This window comes from Rutidosis leptorrhynchoides, chromosome 6 (genome assembly GCF_046630445.1).
Source record: "Rutidosis leptorrhynchoides isolate AG116_Rl617_1_P2 chromosome 6, CSIRO_AGI_Rlap_v1, whole genome shotgun sequence".
Taxonomy (NCBI): domain Eukaryota; kingdom Viridiplantae; phylum Streptophyta; class Magnoliopsida; order Asterales; family Asteraceae; genus Rutidosis; species Rutidosis leptorrhynchoides.
This window is the reverse complement of record NC_092338.1, coordinates 440,179,067-440,199,297: the sequence shown is the minus strand read 5'-3', so window position 1 is coordinate 440,199,297 and position 20,231 is coordinate 440,179,067. Positions and strand designations below refer to the sequence as shown.

Here is a 20,231-nt window from a genome sequence, read left to right as displayed (position 1 = left end):
GGTCTTAACATATTGTGTATTGATGGTAGAATCTTGGTCAAAAGTGATGCTAAACCATCAACGAGTTGTACACTTGAAGCTACAAGCATCAAGGATGAGAACCGTGATGAGCATCAGGCACCAAGAACCTCACCGGAGCACTTGTCCACTGATTTTCGTATCTGATCAGACCACCTGGGCTACTGGAAAGTTGATTTTCTGTTAGTTCGGTTCGAGTAGATGATTTTCCGTTTAGGCCTCGTCTTAATCCGAGTTACGGTTTAGGATTTATGGCCATCCGAGAGTCACTACACCCTATTAACGTTGTGCTGAAATTTCTGACCTACTCGCACTTAAACCGTCGCCACGGTCAAACGAAGACGAGTTAGGTTCTGAAAATTGGCCATCTGTTAGGGGACTCACATACGGAGCCATAGCCACTGACTATGCATCATTTAGATTTACGTAGAGGTCGCAGCATCTGACCGAAGTCAGCCTATTATTTCGATCTCTATTCTTGTCGAACTTACTTAGCTTTTATGATGATGAATGATGATGATGATGACACTTAAACTTATTTTATGCACTATTATAATTTATAAAAAAACAACCTACTGACCTAGTAACCCTTGATTTAGGTTGACGACCTTTCGGACCGACTTACTACTTGCGTACTTTCATTACCGACTTTACCGCTTTTATCACTGTGAGTTATAGCATTCCCTTTTTACTTTAACTTATTTTGGGAACTGAGAATACATGCGCATTTTACGTTTTACATACTAGGCACGAGTACTTAAACTTATATATGTGTGGGTTATATAACGGCATAAACATTCCCTTTAGCTCGGTAACGTTTAATCATTGGTTTTTGAACCGTGAACGCGAATCTTAGATATGGATCCATAGGGTTTGACATCCCCACTCGGGCTAGTAGCGCTAGCATTTAACGAGTGTTTAATACTTCGTATACATACGCACTTGCCAAGTGTACTTTCAGGGGGTATTTTAAACGTTAAGTTAGTTACCAAGTGCCCACGGTTAAGCATATACTTTTACATACTTTTGAACGCTCGTTGTAGCACTGAAATCTCGTGGCCTACCTACATTACTGTTATACTTAAACTATAGCTCACCAACCTTTGTGTTGACGTTTTTAAGCATGTATTTCTCAGGTGCTTGAGGTTGCTTCCGCTGTGTACTAGTCGTGCTGTAGAACCCGCTGCTTAGAGTTGTTATCGCATGACTACTTATCTTGCATTCAAACTTATTTTTCTTTTGAAACTATGTTATGTAATGACCTTTGGGGTCACGTACACTTATTTATTGCTTCTACTTAGCGAAGCATGCTTTTGGATTGTAAAACATTTGACGTTAGTTATGACGTCACCTTTTATTAATGAATGCAAACTCTGTTTTGAAAACGCATATAGTACTTAACCTTGTAATGATCCTGTTGTTGATGGTCCGTACATGATGATTTAGTACGGGGCGTCACATTCTTGAGGAATAATGCTATGAAATATATGTTCGTTTTTAGCATTATCAACGATAGTGAGAAGAAAAATCCTACTGTGGTGGAAGAGGTGATTCGAGACTCCTCTCCGGTGTAAACTAGGTAAGTTGACAGGGTTAGCTGCACATGGTTATTGACCGTGTTATTTGAATCGGGGTTCAGAACCAAGGTGATTCAAGGTATGTGTAGCGGGGATAAGTAGGCCAATGGTGAAAATACTTGGTGTTAGTATTTTCGATGACGAAGAAGATAAATGTTTGTCAAGGTGGAGATTGTTGGACGGTAGTCCAATGTATTGACAATCATTTAAGTTATGCATGGTATTTGCATGACATACATGTGTGTGATACTATTTGGTAATAGTATATACCAACTTTGTGAAGAAAAAGTGAACCATTTCACATGCATATGAAGTCAAAGAATGAATAGGTGTGCTGCATTTGTAGGATTCTTTTCATATGTGATTTTCACATTATGATGAAAATAATATATATACATGGACATGTAGTAGAGAGAAATCATCCAGGGAGGATCCAGTGAAAGGATCAAATATCCACAAAGGATCACATATCACAAATGAGAGAACATTGTTGATCGATAATATCAACGGAGAGTGTTTATTTGTGAGGGTATAATCACAAAGTAGATAGGGAGTTGATCGGTAATATCAACGGGAACCTTTCTTTGTGAGGTCGAGAGTTTTATTCTTGTAAGGAGTGTAAAAGAGTGTACGGGAAACTTAGATTTTATGCTAAAATCTAAGGGGCTTGGGTTTGGGTTTAACTCATAGTGTACTTTTTCTTGTGCCGGGTTCTTTTATATTATAAGAATAAAGGAGGCTCTTGGGGTGGACGTAGGCAGGGTTTGCCGAACCACGTTAAATCGTCGTGTTATCAGTTACTTTATTTGCTTTCTATTATTTCTCGTAAATTTGTCTCAAACAAATTATATCCTCGCTTCCGCTGGTGTGGGTGCGCTAGGCAAATTGTCATAACACATTCTTTGTTCCCAAGTAGTAAAAATATAAATCACAAACAGAGTATTTGATGTCTAAAAATTAAATTACCAAAAATTGAATATTGAGAACCAAAAATATAGTGACCATTTTAGTAAGAGTGTAAACTAAAAAACACACATGATATAAAATTATAAGATGCAATCATGTACTTGCAAACAAAGTTATTGTTGAGGCCAACCACATAGAACAAACATTATGTCACAACACTTTACGGCAAACAAAGAGCGGCCCGCAGCAACGCGCAACGGGCTAGCTTCCCAACTTGTTTACTTCATTTTCATTTCCAAATTTTTTCAAGTAACCCCAGCATGTGTTTTCTACAATTTGTATGAACATCCAACTGATTCTTTAAAAAAAAAAAAAAATTTAAAAAGATAACTTAATTTTATTAATTATGATCACGTACTATACGTACTTAGTAATTAACAAGACCTATCAAATAAATTTATGAACACGACTATTCGCTATCATTAAATGTGCTCTTTAGTTCATCTGTGTGTATGGAAATAAAGGCATGCATTTGTTTAGCGGGAAGACACACACCAAAGTCAATATCACACGGTGAGTCTCTGCAAGAATTAACTGATATCGAACCATTATGATCAATAGATGGAGTCTCATGTTTTTTCGGCTTCCCCCATCCAAAATCCACATCGTAAACCCTTATCTTCGGTGTTCCAGACACACCAATTTTCCTCACTGGTTCTAATATTCTCCCCCACGTTTCAGCATCTTTATGCATTCGGTCCTTATCTTTTAACGTCTCACTTAAAGCCTTTCCAAGCACTTCAGCAGCTACCAAAAAGCCATTCTCGCCTCTTAACAGTCTGCTTTTTATAGTTTGACTAATACATGGCCCTACACAATTACCGAAATAAGTTTGAGGAATCGGTGGATCGTAACGAGACTTCCAATCAATTGCACAAACAAATTGTTCTACATCATCTTCGTCCTCGCGTTCTCCAATACGAGCTCGTGATTTAGCTGTACAACTCCATATATAAGCACATGACACCAAAAAAGACGATATGTAATCAAGTGTTGGGACTTTAGTTCTTAACAAATTCTTTAACCGATTCGTGTGTGCTTGTGTTAGCACAAATGTCGCACGAACTTTGTCCGTGGGACCCACAAGTTGAGCAGGCTGATATTTGATTCATGTATATTTCATCAAGAGAGTTGGGATATTTAATAACTCGATTATATAATGGCAAAGATTCACTAGCTAAGAATTCGATACCATGTTTAGCAATCGACGTCCACGCTTTGAGGAAATTAAACAGTGAACTTGCATCACAAAGCGTGTCACTACTAGAAAAACGATTTTTGCGGACAGGGGTTTCCCGGACGACAAAAGTCGTCCGCAAAAAACCACAAACGACAAAATTTTTCTGTTTTTTCAGTTTGCTTTTTTCTGAATGTTTGACCTCCTTTTCCCGGACGACCCAATGTCGTCCGGAAAGATAGGGTCCAATTATTGTACCGTAAAAAATTGGCTCCAAAAAAAGAAAGTTTTCGCGGGGTTTTTTCCCGGACGATTTGTCGTCTGGAAATCCTTTCGGGACGACAGTCGATTTTGCCTACTTATACTTCATCCTCAACACATAATGAACACGTATCTAACACACATCCAATACTTAAACTGCACTATCACACTTCCAAACTCAAAATGGTGACCCTTTCGCCGATGATTGTCTCAATCGAAGTGTATTACGGAAGTGAATTCCGTAATGAAATGAAAGATTACGATTATACTCGTGGTTCAAAAGCTACGTTCAAAAATATTGACGTTCGCGACGTTGGTTTAGATGAGCTTTTAACCTTTTTGCAAGAAAATGTTCCGTTCGAACACACGGACGTCTTGTTTTATGAAGATGACTGTGTTCCGGAATTGTCCGCCACATATCTCCGTACCGACGACCAGTGGAACGGTATAAAAGAAACCCTAAGTTGGCGTTCTGATCGCATTTCTCTTTATTTGGTTTTGGAAGACGAAAACACTTTTTTAACTTTCCGTTAAGTTAGTTAGTTAACTTGGGTGGATTTGTATTGTTTGTATTTCTGTATCGTTTGTATTTGTATCGTTTGTATTTGTGTCTCGTTTGTATTTGTATCGGTTGTATTAGTTCCGTTGAATGAAATTGTTATATTGTTATCATTTGTTTTGAATGAAAACGGATTGTAAGTAGATAAATCGGTTATTATATATAAAGAGCAATATTTAAGTAGACAAACGAATTTTTTTGAATTAAACACAACAAACGACAAACATTAAATTAATATAATATAAAGTTACTGAAATAAACACACTTACTGAATTAAACACACTTGCTGGAATAAACACACTTACTGGAATAAACACACACTTAGTTATCAGACGTCGTCCTACATATCCTTCAAGCACACGACTTAAATTAAACACACTTACTAAATTTAAACACACTTACTGAATTAAACACACTTCAAGCACACGACTACAAAGTTACTGGTATTGAAACACACTAATAACGACGACGAGGATGACTACGAGCATCCGATTTAGTGGACGAACTTTCAGAACCTGAGCTCGATGCTGCCGTTGTTTCAGAAACGAAGGACCGGTCGATAGGTAACGTGGTTATCGGACGTCGTCCCACCAGACCTTCAACCGCACCAATACTAGTAAATAGACGGTTCAAAAATGCTCCGTACGGAAGATGAGGCCTTGATTCTGCATAACGAAGTTGATTCATTCGGGAATCGACCAAATGATCAATATTTACTTGGATGTTGTGAGTTATGCACCAGTGAAGACATGCTTCGGTCATTGACAATCGAGTGACGTTTGGTTCGCGGTGGTACATGTTACTCCTAATAAGTGCATTTCTTATAGCAATATTTCCCGGACGAAGGTATTCGTCAAGGATGCCTGAACGTTCTATGGCTCTGAATGGAACCGCAGTACGACACACAAGTATGGCCATGTCATATTTTGGAATATCCGGAGGAAGAGCTTCGAGGTCTTCACTGGGAAAATAGATATTTTTACCTTCAAATGGTACGCCCAATAGCATACCAAATTGTTCAAGAGTATACTCGTGTTGCCTGTCATAGATTTGAAACCTCACCAATTGTTCATTAGTGAATTCAAAGTTGGAATAGAATTGATGCACGAGAGCAGGAAAAAAAAACTTATCAAGCAAAAGGAAAGGAAGCCAACCCATTCTTCTGAATTCACGATCGATCTCTGGAAAATCTTGTAGTCTGACTTGTCGACCTTTACTAATAGGTCTATTATTTGTTGGTTGATTCATAGTGTGATTGTAGAGATAGATATAGAGAGACTTGAATGGGTGGATATGGATGATAAGAGTGTGTATGGCTACTCTTTAAGTAGATCCACAAAGTTTTCCCGGACGACCCAATGTCGTCCGGAAATATATGATCCAATTATTGTACTGGAAAAAGAGGCTCCAAAAAAAGGAAAGTTGTTTCCCGCTGCACCAAGAATTCCCGCACAAATGTTTCCCGCCCAAAATTTTTCATACTATTACAAATATAAATCACTATTTTTTTGTTAACGTCACTTTTATTAAAACAACATCACGGTTACAATTTTTTGAAACTACATATTAAACACAATAACAACGAAATACTAGAAGATGCATGGAAGGCTGGCGTCAATATCAACCATGAAGATGCATTGAAATAGTAGAAACTGAAATACTAGTTGAAAATGAAATACGACACAAATGCTACAAAAGTACAAATTAACATCAGTTTCAACATTTTTGCTTGACATTTTGCGGTTTTGAGTGAACGTTCTAGATCTTTTTTGGACCTTAACAATTCTGGTATCACCTCAAGCGCCCTCTCAGACCAGAGCGGATCAATCCAAATTTGTCGCATTCTACAAAGTGTAGACATCAAGGTGCCGAACCTACCACCACAACCATAAAATCGTCGACCGTACTGGTACTCATCAGTCAAGCAAGTTTTGAGAACCATCTTTGAACCACAAGATCGACAAAATTTCACAGGTAAAGTTTCCACTGGACCATAATGGTAATTATCAGCCATATTGTTGCAGTCATCTAGTGTCGTGATTGGTGGGGTAGTTATATAGAAGAATTTTCCCGCACAAAAAGCCATCATCTGTTTTCCAGCCAAAAATTTCCCACCAAATGTTTCCCGCCAAAGATTTGACGTCACATGTGATGCGGATGGTAATTTAAACCCTAAAACCTAAACCCTAAACCCTAAACCCTAAACCCTTACGATGATGATGATGACGATGATGATGATGACGATGATGACGATGACGATGATGACGATGATGATGACGATGATGATGACGACGATGATGATAATTAGGTTTTAATTAGGGTTTAATTTATATAATTTATAAGTAAATAAAAAATTATTTAAGTGATTAAAATTAAATTTTAATTAAATAAAAATAATTTTTAATTAATTAAAAGTAATTTTTTAATTAATTAAAAGTAATTTTATAATTTAAAAGTAAGTAAAAATAATATTTAAGTACCTAAAAATTATTTAGAAGTAATTTTTGATTAAATACTTATTTAATTATATAGATTTTATTAATAAATAATTTCACCAAATAAATAATAAATACTTAAGTAATTAATAATTTTGATTGAAATTAATTAATTATTTAAAAATTTCACCAAAAAAAAGGCGTTGCACTTTTCGTTTCCCTCCAGTCCACCTTTCCCGACGACAAGTCGTCCGGAAAGGGTCGTCCGAGAAAATTTTGGCCAAAAAGCTGAACCAGGAGCATCTGTATCGGCATTTACCAAAAAAAAAAAAAAAACACTCCCAAAGGTATTTTGAACCAAATCCAACTCTAATAACACTAACAAAGGTATGTTCTTCATTATTTTTGTTAAATCCAATTTTTTTTTTTGCTTATTTTAGTTAAATCCGAAATTGTATGAACCAATTTGAGTTATTGCTATTAAATCCGAAATTTGTGTTTATGTTTTGAAGATTGTTGAGTGTGATTATGTTTATGCTCAAGAAAAACATGCTTTGAGTAATTGCTATTAATTAAATCCGAATTTTGCTTATGTATGTTGGTTATGTATGTTATATAGGTTGAAAATTAATATTTTTTTAATTAATATAAACTGAAAATTAAGTTATGTTTAGTTATGCATGTTGATTATGTTTAGTTATGTAATTTTTTATTTAGAAAATTAAGTATTCATGTTGATTATGTTTAGTTATGTATTTTTTTAATTAGAAAATTAAGTATTTATATAGTTAGTAAATTGATAGGTTTGATGATGAAAGTTGTATGTTTAGTTTGTACAAGTATAAGTATAAGTGTAAATGTTATTGTTTATGTTTATATTTATGTTTATGTTTATGCTTATTGTTTTATGAACATTGTTAGGTTTAGTGGTTAATTTCGGAATAGTTGTACCTTAGGTTCGAAATTAATCAATCCTATAGAATACCCATCCAAGGTTAATTTATTACAAATTAACTTTGGAAGGTCCCCTTTTTGGGACTGCTTTCTGTGTGTTTTGTCTCTTTTAGGATGTGGATGCATTAGGATGTGTTTTGTCTCTTTTAGGATGTGGATGCGTATAACTAATTTACTAGCTTTCTGTGTGTTTTGTCTCTTTGGAAGGTTAATTTATTTGCTCTCATTTTCCTAATGCTGGGTGCTGGGGCCGGTGGCTAAGATGACGATCCCCAACCTAATGCAAGGGTAAACGGGGAAAAACAAGAAACATAGGTTTACGGAAATTGAGAGATGCTCACGGACGACTCGACATTGACTTTGATTTTACGTGGAGAACCGTTAATCCGATAGGCCCCAATAGTGCAATGTTTGTTAATTTGATAGCTAGTGTTGTTAGGTCCCCAAAGTTCCCGAAACATTACGCGTGTTGGGCGGATGTGCCAGGTTCTTTAAAAGAATTAGTTTGGATTGATATACATACATATATACACGTATATATATATATATATATATATATATATATATACACATGTATATATATACATATATACACTTATATATATACATGTATATATATATACGTGTATATATATACGTGTATATATATACGTGTATATATATGTATATATGTATATATGTATATATATGTATGTATATGCGTTTCTTATATACAATCTTCTAATATATCTATTATTTTTTTTCATAGAATTTCTTTAAAATTGAAACTTGGCTACAATCGGAGAGAGAACCACAAGTCCGAGCTGCTATTAACAAGATAGCGGGGGATAGATGGAAAAACGGAAAAAGTGAACAACAAGGTTATTACAAAGACCTTGTAAACGAATTTCCTAATGATATGAATTTTATTCGTTCCCACCCACCACCGGACGTTGAAGCCGAACTCTGGAATCCTTTTGTTGACTTAATGTTTAACGAAGAATACCAAAAGCGTTGTGAGCAAAATGCAAAAAACCGGTCTTGTGTCCAATACCACAGTTTGCATGGAAGCAAATCGATAGTTAAACATTTGGTAAATTACTTAAACCTCCTTGTTTTTAATGTTTTACATAAATGATAAAATGTTAGAAAATATGTTATTTGATTTATATACATTTAAGTTATTTTTTGTGTGTTTGTAGAACGATAATAAGGTAAAGCACAGTCCGCAACCTTTCGGTCCTATCAAAAATTACAAGCTCTTGCACAAACCCAAGGACGGAACCATGTGGACTAACGCTTTCAAACCAAAACAGGATTACGTAAGTAATAAATTTTCATAGATTTTGGTGTACTACATATTAATATAAATATAAGTCAAATGGTATATATATATATATATATATATATATATATATATAATTAATATTTGTTTAACCTTGTAGAAAAAAATGAAGCAATTGCTAAATGAACAACCGGGAAGAGACGAGACCGATATCATGGATGAAGTTTTGGGTGAGCGAACCGGACACCAACGCGGAGTGGGGCCAAAGTTACCAAAGTCGGCTAGTAATTCCGCATCTTCATCTTCTACCAGTCGGAGCCACCAACCACCAATGGAACCATACTACACGGCAAGTCAAATTGAACAAATCTTTCGTTTTAATAATCTTCAAGTCCCTCCCGATATTCAACCAAATTTTGGGTATCCTACCGGTACTTCCAATTCCAATACTCCGCGCCCAAGCCGTAACAATGATGATGATTTGTTTGACGATCCATTTGCCGGTTTGTAATTTGTTTGGTGTGTTTGAAGACAAGTATGCTTTTGTTGGGTGTTTGAAGACAATTGTGTTAAGTTTCGTTGATTTGTAAACGATATTGTAGTTTTTCCGGATTTTAAAATGTATGGATAATTGTAGTTTCGTTTGGATATTTTTTTTAATGTTATTGTGGTATTTTGTGAAAGTATAATCTTATTTATGGTGTGTTTGAAGCAGGTTTGAAATGTGCCGTTTCGAATATGGCTGGAAACAGCAGAAACGAATTGGTCTGGAAACAGCAGGGGGCTTTCCGGACGACTAGTCGTTCAGGAAAGTCGTCCGGGTTTTTTTCCTTTTTCTGTTATTAATAAATAATTAATAATAAATAATTAGTATTATTTTAATATTATTTATTTTGGGACGATATGTCGTCCCCAGGAGTCGTCCGGAAAAAGCGTCCACGAAGGCAAGCGTTGAAAGTCAATGTGGGCCCTACATTCCGGGGAAAAAAAATGCCGTCCGGGAAAACATTCAGGGACGAACCTTTCTGGACGACGTATTCCGGACGATGTGTCGTCCGGGGATACCTTCTGGGACGATAAATCGTCCCTAGGTGTCGTCCGGGAAGAGCTTTTTTCCTGTAGTGTGTCACACCCCCAAATAGGGTCTGGGTAATTGTGACTAATTATATCAAATCACAGGTGTATAAACGAGAACGACTCTACATGAGACGTTTTGTTGAGTTTTGCAGCGGAATATAAATATGTCTTTAATTGATATGATATGTAATGAAGACTCCAAGCATAGCAAGCAATCATCATCAAAGCAGTAGATATACAGCGGAAGCAATATTTAAGTACCTGAGAATAAACATGCTTAAAAAGTCAACACGAGGTTGAGTGAGTTCATAGGTTTGTCATAAATAATGATTTCAGTAATAGTGTTAGACCACAAGATTTGTTTTCATAAGTAGATCACTCAGATCCAGTCAAGTTGATCTCCCGCAGGATCAAAAAGTTATGCCAGTGCGTGATATTTAGACTAAACGTTGTTTGCCCCGTGACAAGTTGTTCTGTCCTTGTCGTTTAATTTCATTATCAAGTAATACAAAGACTTAGTCAAATGTATCTGGGACGTTACTCCCGATAGGCCTATCCCCAATAATTAAGAATGCCGCAGCAATTAAAAATATCACTGTAGGGACTTAGTCGGACATAGCCGGGTATAGCATAGTTTAACAGTTGGTACTGATATTTAGACTAGACTTTCAAGTTTACCCCATACAAGTTATCGTTTATACTTGTCGGTTGGGGACTTGCTGGTCATAGCCCAACATATCACAGTTTAGTAGTTGGTACTGATATTTAGACTAGACTTTCAAGTTTGCCCCGTACAAGTTATCGTTTATACTTGTCGATTGGGGACTTGCTGGTCAAAGCCCAACATATCACAGTTTAATAGTTGATACGTGTAAAACAGTTATAAAAGTTGCGCATGTATTCTCAGCCTAAAAATATATAAAAAGGGAGCAGATGAACTCACATTAAATAGCAGTTGAAGTATTCCACGCAAGAAGGAAAGTAAAGCAAGTAAGTGATCTGGATATCAACCTTGAGGTATAACGTTTGATTAGTTAATGTCTAACTTGACATAAAGTATGTTTATTAATATAGCAACTATATTGACAGTGACGGTTTTCGAGAAAAGTTCCTATTTCTCAAAAGTTTCTATTTTTGGAAACCTACTATTTATGAAAAACTTCCACTTATAGTAAGCTTCTAGTTTAAGAATGTTCGGGTTATAATTCTTAACAAAGATGTTGTACAATCTCGCCCAAACTTCGTCGCTAACATGCAAGTCACTCGAATGATCTATTGTTACCGAGCGGCCTAGGATCTCTTGACCAGAATCTAAGTCTTAGCATTCGAGATCCACAAGCGTCCCATAATGGTAACAAGGATCACCCTAGGCCACAAGTAGCAGTGATGTTTGTAGTCTTTGTACGCTATCTTTAATTATAACCTTCACGTTAGGTGCGTATATACATATATATTCATTAATTCAATTTTAGATATAACTCCTATATATTAATTCATAAAAATACTTTTATAATTTTTAGTAACATATATTACTAATTATAACATGTTATTTATTTTAATTTTAATTGCATATAATTTATAACATTATTTACATGTTTCGGTAAAAAAATAATAAACCGAAGTAAATAGTAAAAAGTAAAAAAGTAAAAAGTAAAAAGTAACAAAAGAATACTTACTAGTAGTAATTCTTCAAAGAGAGAATGAGAGAAATTTTGGTGTGAGTTTGAATGATAAATGAGGGGTATTTATACTTGAAAAAATTAGGTAAAAAGAATAAAATAATTAAAAGAAAAAGAAATATTTTAATTTTTAATGGGATTTTAAAATTTAAAAGTATGAAATGTTAGGTCATGGGATAATGCCCAAAATAAAATAAAAAAAGTAGTTTTCCATTATAATTTTTAATTAAAAAGTAATTTATTTATTTACTTTATTAAAAAAATCATTTATTTTAAGGATTTTTTTATATATTTTTTTTTAAATAAACAAATTAATTTACTACTTTTTCAAGAATATTTTTCAATATTTTTTTTAATTCATAATAACAATACTGATAATAAAGATATTAATTATTGATATCTTGTTTAAAAAGGATATTAATAATAATAATATTAATATATCAAATTAATGCGTAATTATTTACAAATAATTTTTCGTGAATCGTCGGAATTAGTCGTGGTTAAATGAAATCATATAAAGATTTTTGTTTAAATTTTGCCGAAATTTTACGGGTTGTCACAGTATCCCCCTATTAATAGAAATTTCGTCCCGAAATTTAGTTATTGCCATCAGTCGGCGTTGTTTGTAAACAGGTGAGGATATTTTCGTTTTATTTGGTCTTCACGTTCCCAGGTATGCTCGGGGCCTTTCGTGAATTCCAACTAATAGGATATTGTTTTGTTTCTAGCGTTTAAATCTTACGATCCATAAATTCTACGAAGTGTATTTTATTATTAATGCGGAGGTTATCTAAAGGATTTAACAAGAGTGTCATTGATTAGGTTTTCCTCAGAAAGAGATGATGACGTTATACAAGCATTTCAATATACATGAAATGTGTGATGAATAATAGTGAGTTTATTTAAACCTTGAACGTTTATGCCACAATATTAGGGTAGACAAAATAGAGAGGATTTCATGAAAATCATAATCATGAAATTTGATAGAGATCGTCATTCTTTACAACAAGAATGATGAATATGAGTTGAAAAATAGAGTTTTATCGACATTAAATAATATGGATAAAACGATTCGATTATAGAAAGAGTATAAATGAAACTATCACAAAAGAGTGAAATGAGGAAATTAAATGTTCACCTTAACTTTTGATATGGTTAAAGTTGATTTTCGGAATTCAAAGGATTTAAAGAAATCTTCATAATCTTTATAAGATTCGATTCTCCGGTAATTAAGAAAATTAGGATTTTCTTTAATTAAATGCGGTGAATTGTCTCGATTGCTGTGTCTAGAATTTCGCTATAAATTAGCTTCTTCCGTTTCATTATCTTCACCACTTTTACACTTTCTTCCTCAATTCATACTTCCAAAAGATTTCTTAATATGCTCAATCCAGTTCTTGTTCTTGACCTTATATTGGTTATCGCCACAATCTTCCTTCTTTTCCAACTCCCACCAGAGGAGTGTGTTTACTTCTATTATGCTCTAGGATTTATCGTATTTTTAGTTCTCCCGTGTCTTTATATTGCTATACGCATTGATATACACGGTTTGTAATTTCAGTGTTGTTATCAGGCTTTATATTTTCCCTTATATGTCGAAGCTTCATGCTTTTGTAAAGCAAGTAACGGTCCAGAATTCGTAGGTATGAAGTTTCAAATGAACCTAATGTTCTAAGTAGAACGGAACGTAATATCATGATTTGATTTGGTAAATTACCAGAATTACTGAGGATAGAACTATCAAGAATATATGTTCTTGATATGTTCAGAGATTAAGTAGAATGTAAGAGTCGTGTAACATGGCAAATGATGATTATAAAGTCTATGAATCATCATCTTCCATTAAAAATTTAGCATGACTTACTGTAATATAATCACGTTGGCCTGACGTCATTATATTATACTAACTCATGCTTCAATTCTCAACACTTCTTCAAAACATTTATAATTTAAACATGAATTTCACAGAATATAGAAATTAATACAGTTTCCTTTATGATGTAATAAAGATATTGTAAAGAGATAATTAATTGCGGACAAGAATCGTTATGAAAATATCTTCAGAAATATAGAGGATATTTATAACAAAGGATACGATGATATCTTAGAATTTCTAATATCGAAGGATAATGAGGAAAATTTTTCTGTAAGGATTTAAGATAAGTAAGAAGACCTTCTGTGATTTCTTTCAGAAATCGAATTATCTAGATTCTTTGATTACAGGTTTAGTCCTTGTGATTTATCCACAGCCTCCTTCATAGTTTGCTCAATCCGTTTTCCAGTTCCAAATCTGAGCTTTTTCAAGGCGTCATTCTTTATCGTCACACTTTTGGCCATTAAGACCATCTATAGCTTTTGCTGCTTCGTCAGCATTCTCAAGGTTAACGAATCTGAATCATTGATTATCAATCCGAGATGGTTTCAAGAAATTTCATTTTTAGATGATTAAACGCTGATTGTAATCGTCAACGGATCTAATGGTTGATGAATAGACGTTGTTGATTTTAAAAGTAATGAATGATAATTTCTGTGGTTTGATGTGATAATTCAGCGCAAAATACGAATAAATATAATTCAGGAATGTAGTGATCTTTAGGAAGATAACACCTGCTAAAGTTTTACTTGGATTCTGATACGTCAAAATCAGAATAGGTAGTTGAATTTGTATGAAGATGGTTGTTCTTTAGTGAACGGATACATATATCTTGTGAATGTAAGTAGTATAGTTAATGATTGTTGTATCAGAATGGAAGAATGTACAATGTAACATATTAATGTGAAGTCTAAATATTTCTTGGGTATTACCTACCCGTTAAAATATTTTCAAAATTAACATTTCCGTGACAGCAGAAATATTATGAAATGGAGTTTGTGGTGTTGAAGCAGTGATTAACGATTGCTAAGTTATTAACAAAGGATGTTCATCATAGCATATTAGTGATATGAATTAACCAAGTAGTACATACTAGTTAAGATTCACACGTAATAGCTTGGTACGAAAAGATATATATATATATATATATATATATATATATATATATATATATATATATATATATATATATATATATATATATATATAAAATATACATGTATAATTCTTCAGGGAGAATGAGTCAATACATCTTAACTCATTATTACTAATATTCCTTGGTATCTATTTACGTATGATGTTGATGCTTGAGGTACTGAGTGAGATGCGGATGTTGTTGTTGATGAAGCTGATGCTGTTGGTGGTGATGCTGATGGTGCTTACAATGCTTGCGGTGTTGGTGATGTTGGTGGTACTGATGGTACTAGTTGTACTGGTTATGTTGCTGGTGTTGCTTGTGGTACTTGGGTAGTAGATGTGATCCTAGCTTCCAAATCGTGCACTGTTTCCTTCAGGGTTTCTACTTTACGCTCAAGTCTATGGATTTGTTCTATCCATTCCTCCGTAAGGTTTGTCAATTCTTGATATTTAGTTCGAAGTCTTCTAACTTCTTCTAATAACCCTATCTGGTTAGAATTCGGGAGTAGAGGACGAATACTGTCTTGGGCTACATCGAGTCGACCTTCGAGGCGGAAAATCCTTGCGAAAAGAGTGAAAACGGTATTACGAACAGGTTCGCCGGTAAGCGGATCGAGTACTCCGGCGTTTGGTGGTAAGTTTGGCTCGTGATAAGGAGTACCTTCTTCATTTCTCCATAGGGTGAGTATTTCGCGAACCCATTCCCATTTTCTGAAGAAATCACGGTAATTGATCGGTGGGTGTGTTCCCGTCACACTACCTTCGGAGCTAGAGGAACTTGAGGAATCAGGTGAGAAATCCATTTTATGTGTTTGGAATAGGGTTTGATATGAAATGGGTGTCAAATATTGAATGATATATTCGTCTCCTTGAATACGTATATATAGCAAAAGATTTCCGTGATTTACGGAGGAAATTTAAGAAAAGTTTTAGACAAAGTCTATTGAGATAGACATGATAAGATATGATAAGATATACTCCACGTATGCAATAATGGCAGTATGACGTGCACATTTAAATGTGGTGGCGGAATTGGATAGTACTTAGGAAAGTGAGAAGAGTTCTTAGATTGAATCGGCATTCTAAGATAAGTAAAGTTTCTAGAGTCTAGTGTAGCATTTAACAGTTAAAGGCAACAATTAAAGGCACTACGGTCAAGGAATATTGTAGTCCTACATTGCTAAGGTACCTAATTGTATAAGGCACACATAAAATGCAATCCTGGTTCTCTACAACTAACCTGCTCTGATACCAATCTGTCACACCCCCAAATAGGGTCTGGGTTATTGTGACTAATTATATCAAATCACAGGTGTATAAACGAGAACGACTCTACATGAGACGTTTTGTTGAGTTTTGCAGCGAAATATAAATATGTCTTTAATTGATATGATATGTAATGAAGACTCCAAGCATAGCAAGCAATCATCATCAAAGCAGTAGATATACAGCGGAAGCAATATTTAAGTACCTGAGAATAAACATGCTTAAAAAGTCAACACGAGGTTGAGTGAGTTCATAGGTTTGTCATAAATAATGATTTCAGTAATAGTGTTAGACCACAAGATTTGTTTTCATAAGTAGATCACTCAGATCCAGTCAAGTTGATCTCCCGCAGGATCAAAAAGTTATGCCAGTGCGTGATATTTAGACTAAACGTTGTTTGCCCCGTGACAAGTTGTCCTGTCCTTGTCGTTTAATTTCATTATCAAGTAATACAAAGACTTAGTCAAATGTATCTGGGACGTTACTCCCGATAGGCCTATCCCCAATAATTAAGAATGCCGCAGTAATTAAAAATATCACTGTAGGGACTTAGTCGGACATAGCCGGGTATAGCATAGTTTAACAGTTGGTACTGATATTTAGACTAGACTTTCAAGTTTACCCCATACAAGTTATCGTTTATACTTGTCGGTTAGGGACTTGCTGGTCATAGCCCAACATATCACAGTTTAGTAGTTGGTACTGATATTTAGACTAGACTTTCAAGTTTGCCCCGTACAAGTTATCGTTTATACTAGTCGGTTGGGGACTTGCTGGTCAAAGCCCAACATATCACAGTTTAATAGTTGATACGTGTAAAACAGTTATAAAAGTTGCGCATGTATTCTCAGCCCAAAAATATATAAAAAGGGAGCAGATGAACTCACATTAAATAGCAGTTAAAGTATTCCACGCAAGAAGGAAAGTAAAGCAAGTAAGTGATCTGGATATCAACCTTGAGGTATAACGTTTGATTAGTTAATGTCTAACTTGACATAAAGTATGTTTATTAATATAGCAACTATATTGACAGTGACGGTTTTCGAGAAAAGTTCCTATTTCTCAAAAGTTTCTATTTTTGGAAACCTACTATTTATGAAAAACTACCACTTATAGTAAGCTTCTAGTTTAAGAATGTTCGGGTTATAATTCTTAACAAAGATGTTGTACAATCTCGCCCAAACTTCGTCGCTAACATGCAAGTCACTCGAATGATCTATTGTTACCGAGCGGCCCAGGATCTCTTGACCAGAATCTAAGTCTTAGCATTCGAGATCCACAAGCGTCCCATAATGGTAACAAGGATCACCCTAGGCCACAAGTAGCAGTGATGTTTGTAGTCTTTGTACGCTATCTTTAATTATAACCTTCACGTTAGGTGCGTATATACATATATATTCATTAATTCAATTTTAATTATAACTCCTATATATTAATTCATAAAAATACTTTTATAATTTTTAGTAACATATATTACTAATTATAACATGTTATTTATTTTAATTTTAATTGCATATAATTTATAACATTATTTACATATTTCGGTAAAAAAATAATAAACCGAAGTAAATAGTAAAAAAGTAAAAAGTAAAAAGTAAGAAAAGAATACTTACTAGTAGTAATTCTTCAAAGAGAGAATGAGAGAAATTTTGGTGTGAGTTTGAATAAGAAATGAGGGGTATTTATACTTGAAAAAATTAGGTAAAAAGAATAAAATAATTAAAAGAAAAAGAAATATTTTAATTTTTAATGGGATTTTAAAATTTAAAAGTATGAAATGTTAGGTCATGAGATAATGCCCAAAATAAAATAAAAAAAGTAGTTTTCCATTATAATTTTTAATTAAAAAGTAATTTATTTATTTATTTATTTATTTTATTAAAAAAATCATTTATTTTAAGGATTTTTTTATATATTTTTTTTAAAATAAACAAATTGATTTACTACTTTTCCAAGAATATTTTTCAATATTTTTTTTAATTCATAATAACAATACTGATAATAAAGATATTAATTATTGATATCTTGTTTAAAAAGGATATTAATAATAATAATATTAATATATCAAATTAATGCGTAATTATTTACAAATAATTTTTCGTGAATCGTCAGAATTAGTCGAGGTTAAATGAAATCATATAAAGATTTTTGTTTAAATTTTGCCGGAAATTTACGGGTTGTCACATAGTGTGTGATGATTCGTGAGTCCGATTGATAACCCTTTGTTAGGAAAACAAGTCACTTGTACGGAAAACAGAGGTACTGCGACATAATTTGATACTTTTTTTGCACGTCCTAATGCTGGTACATGGGGATAAAACATGTCACACGAACGAGGATGATTTCAAATAAGATGGTCGAAATCAAGACTAGATTTGGCGAAAGTAACCGCAACAAAATCACCTTCCACAGAACGAATTTCAGACTTTTTAAAATCACTTGAATTATTTGGATTAGGGAACATAATCAAGTTGCCAGCAAATGGGAAAAAGTGTTGAAGGGTGATGGATAGTGAATGTTTAAGGTTGGGTACAATATGTTCTAAAAAAATGTGAATAAGAGTGTGGGAACTCGTAGAAGAAAAGTTGATTGATCGGGAAAAAGAGTAGCCATACCGCGTCAAAGAATGTAAGCGGTAAGTACCGCTTTCCCACAGTGGCAGGCGGCGGAGATACTCGGCAGTTGTCAAGAACGTTTGACATTTTTCAATTTCAAAATATCTAGTGGTGACGTTGGTTTGAATTGAGTTAGGGTCTGTTTGTTTGCTCCTGAATGGTGCAGTTCAGTGCTGAACACTGAATCCTTAAGCATTCAGAGTGTTTGTTTTGCAATAAGTATCACCTCTGAATGGAACCAAATCCTGTGAATCGGTCAGCGCCACCACCCCATCTGAATGATATACCATTTGGTTCAGCGTGAGGATTCCACATCTGCCCTCCCATTTTTTTTATTTATCTTCTCACTTCTCCTTCTTTCTTTTCTCAATATTTCTTGTAACCTTTTAACAACCCCCAACAGCACACCCATCTTCATCCCCTTGAATTAGGGCTTTTTTTCTTCTTCTTCTTCTTCTTTCATTTGAACCTCTACTTGAAAAAATTGATTTTGTAATATCCAGACACAATCAACACCAAACACAAGTTGTAAAAGCAAACTTACAATACCTAAGTTTTCAGTTGATGATGGCGAAGATCTAGGTTTGATTTATAAAGATTTGAGATTTTATAAACATCAGAGTAGACATACGGATATGGATAACACTATTTCAATTTAATATGTGTAAACTACGGTACTCCGTAATTGATTGTGTTCATATTTGGATGAAAAGCCAATATAAGAAGAATTGGGATGGTGAACTGTAAAAGCAGAAAAAGAGGATAAGAGCAAATTTTGGGTGTAGATATAATTCAAGAGTGGTTAATAGGTGTCGTTCATATAATTTTTATAAATAAAATATAAAATAATAATTACATATTACGAAACACAATGTGACGCCCCGTACAAAATCATCGTGTACGGTTCATCAACAACAGGATCATTACATGGTCAAACACTATATGCTGTTTGAAAACTAGTTTTGCATTCATGAAAAGATAGCGTTTTACAAAAGATAACGTGCTTCCTATGAATAGAAGCAATAACATAAGTATGTCACCCAAAGGTAGTTACAAAGCCATTGTTTGAAAATAACATAAATTACGAATGCAAAAGAAAAGTTCCATGATTGAGACATCTCTAAGTAATGCAGCGGAAATCTAACACAGCAGGTCCGTAACAGCAAGTCTATAACAGCAAGTTTATAACACCAAGGCAGCAAGTCTAATAGCGGAAGCAACAACGTCTAAGCACCTGAGAAATACATGCTTAAAAAGTCAACACGAATGTTGGTGAGCTATAGTTTGTTTGTAATCAGTAATGTAATGTAGGCCACGAGATTTCAGTGCTTCAAACCAGTATTTCAAATCAGTATGATAAAGTATATGCTTAT

At 34.2% G+C, this 20,231-nt stretch overlaps 1 pseudogene; it reads right to left on the bottom strand.

Moving 5' to 3' along the window:
* Window positions 1-2,970: 2,970 nt before the first annotated feature.
* On the bottom strand, window positions 2,971-18,945 carry LOC139855317 (malonyl-coenzyme A:anthocyanin 3-O-glucoside-6''-O-malonyltransferase-like; annotated as a pseudogene).
* Window positions 18,946-20,231: the final 1,286 nt, after the last annotated feature.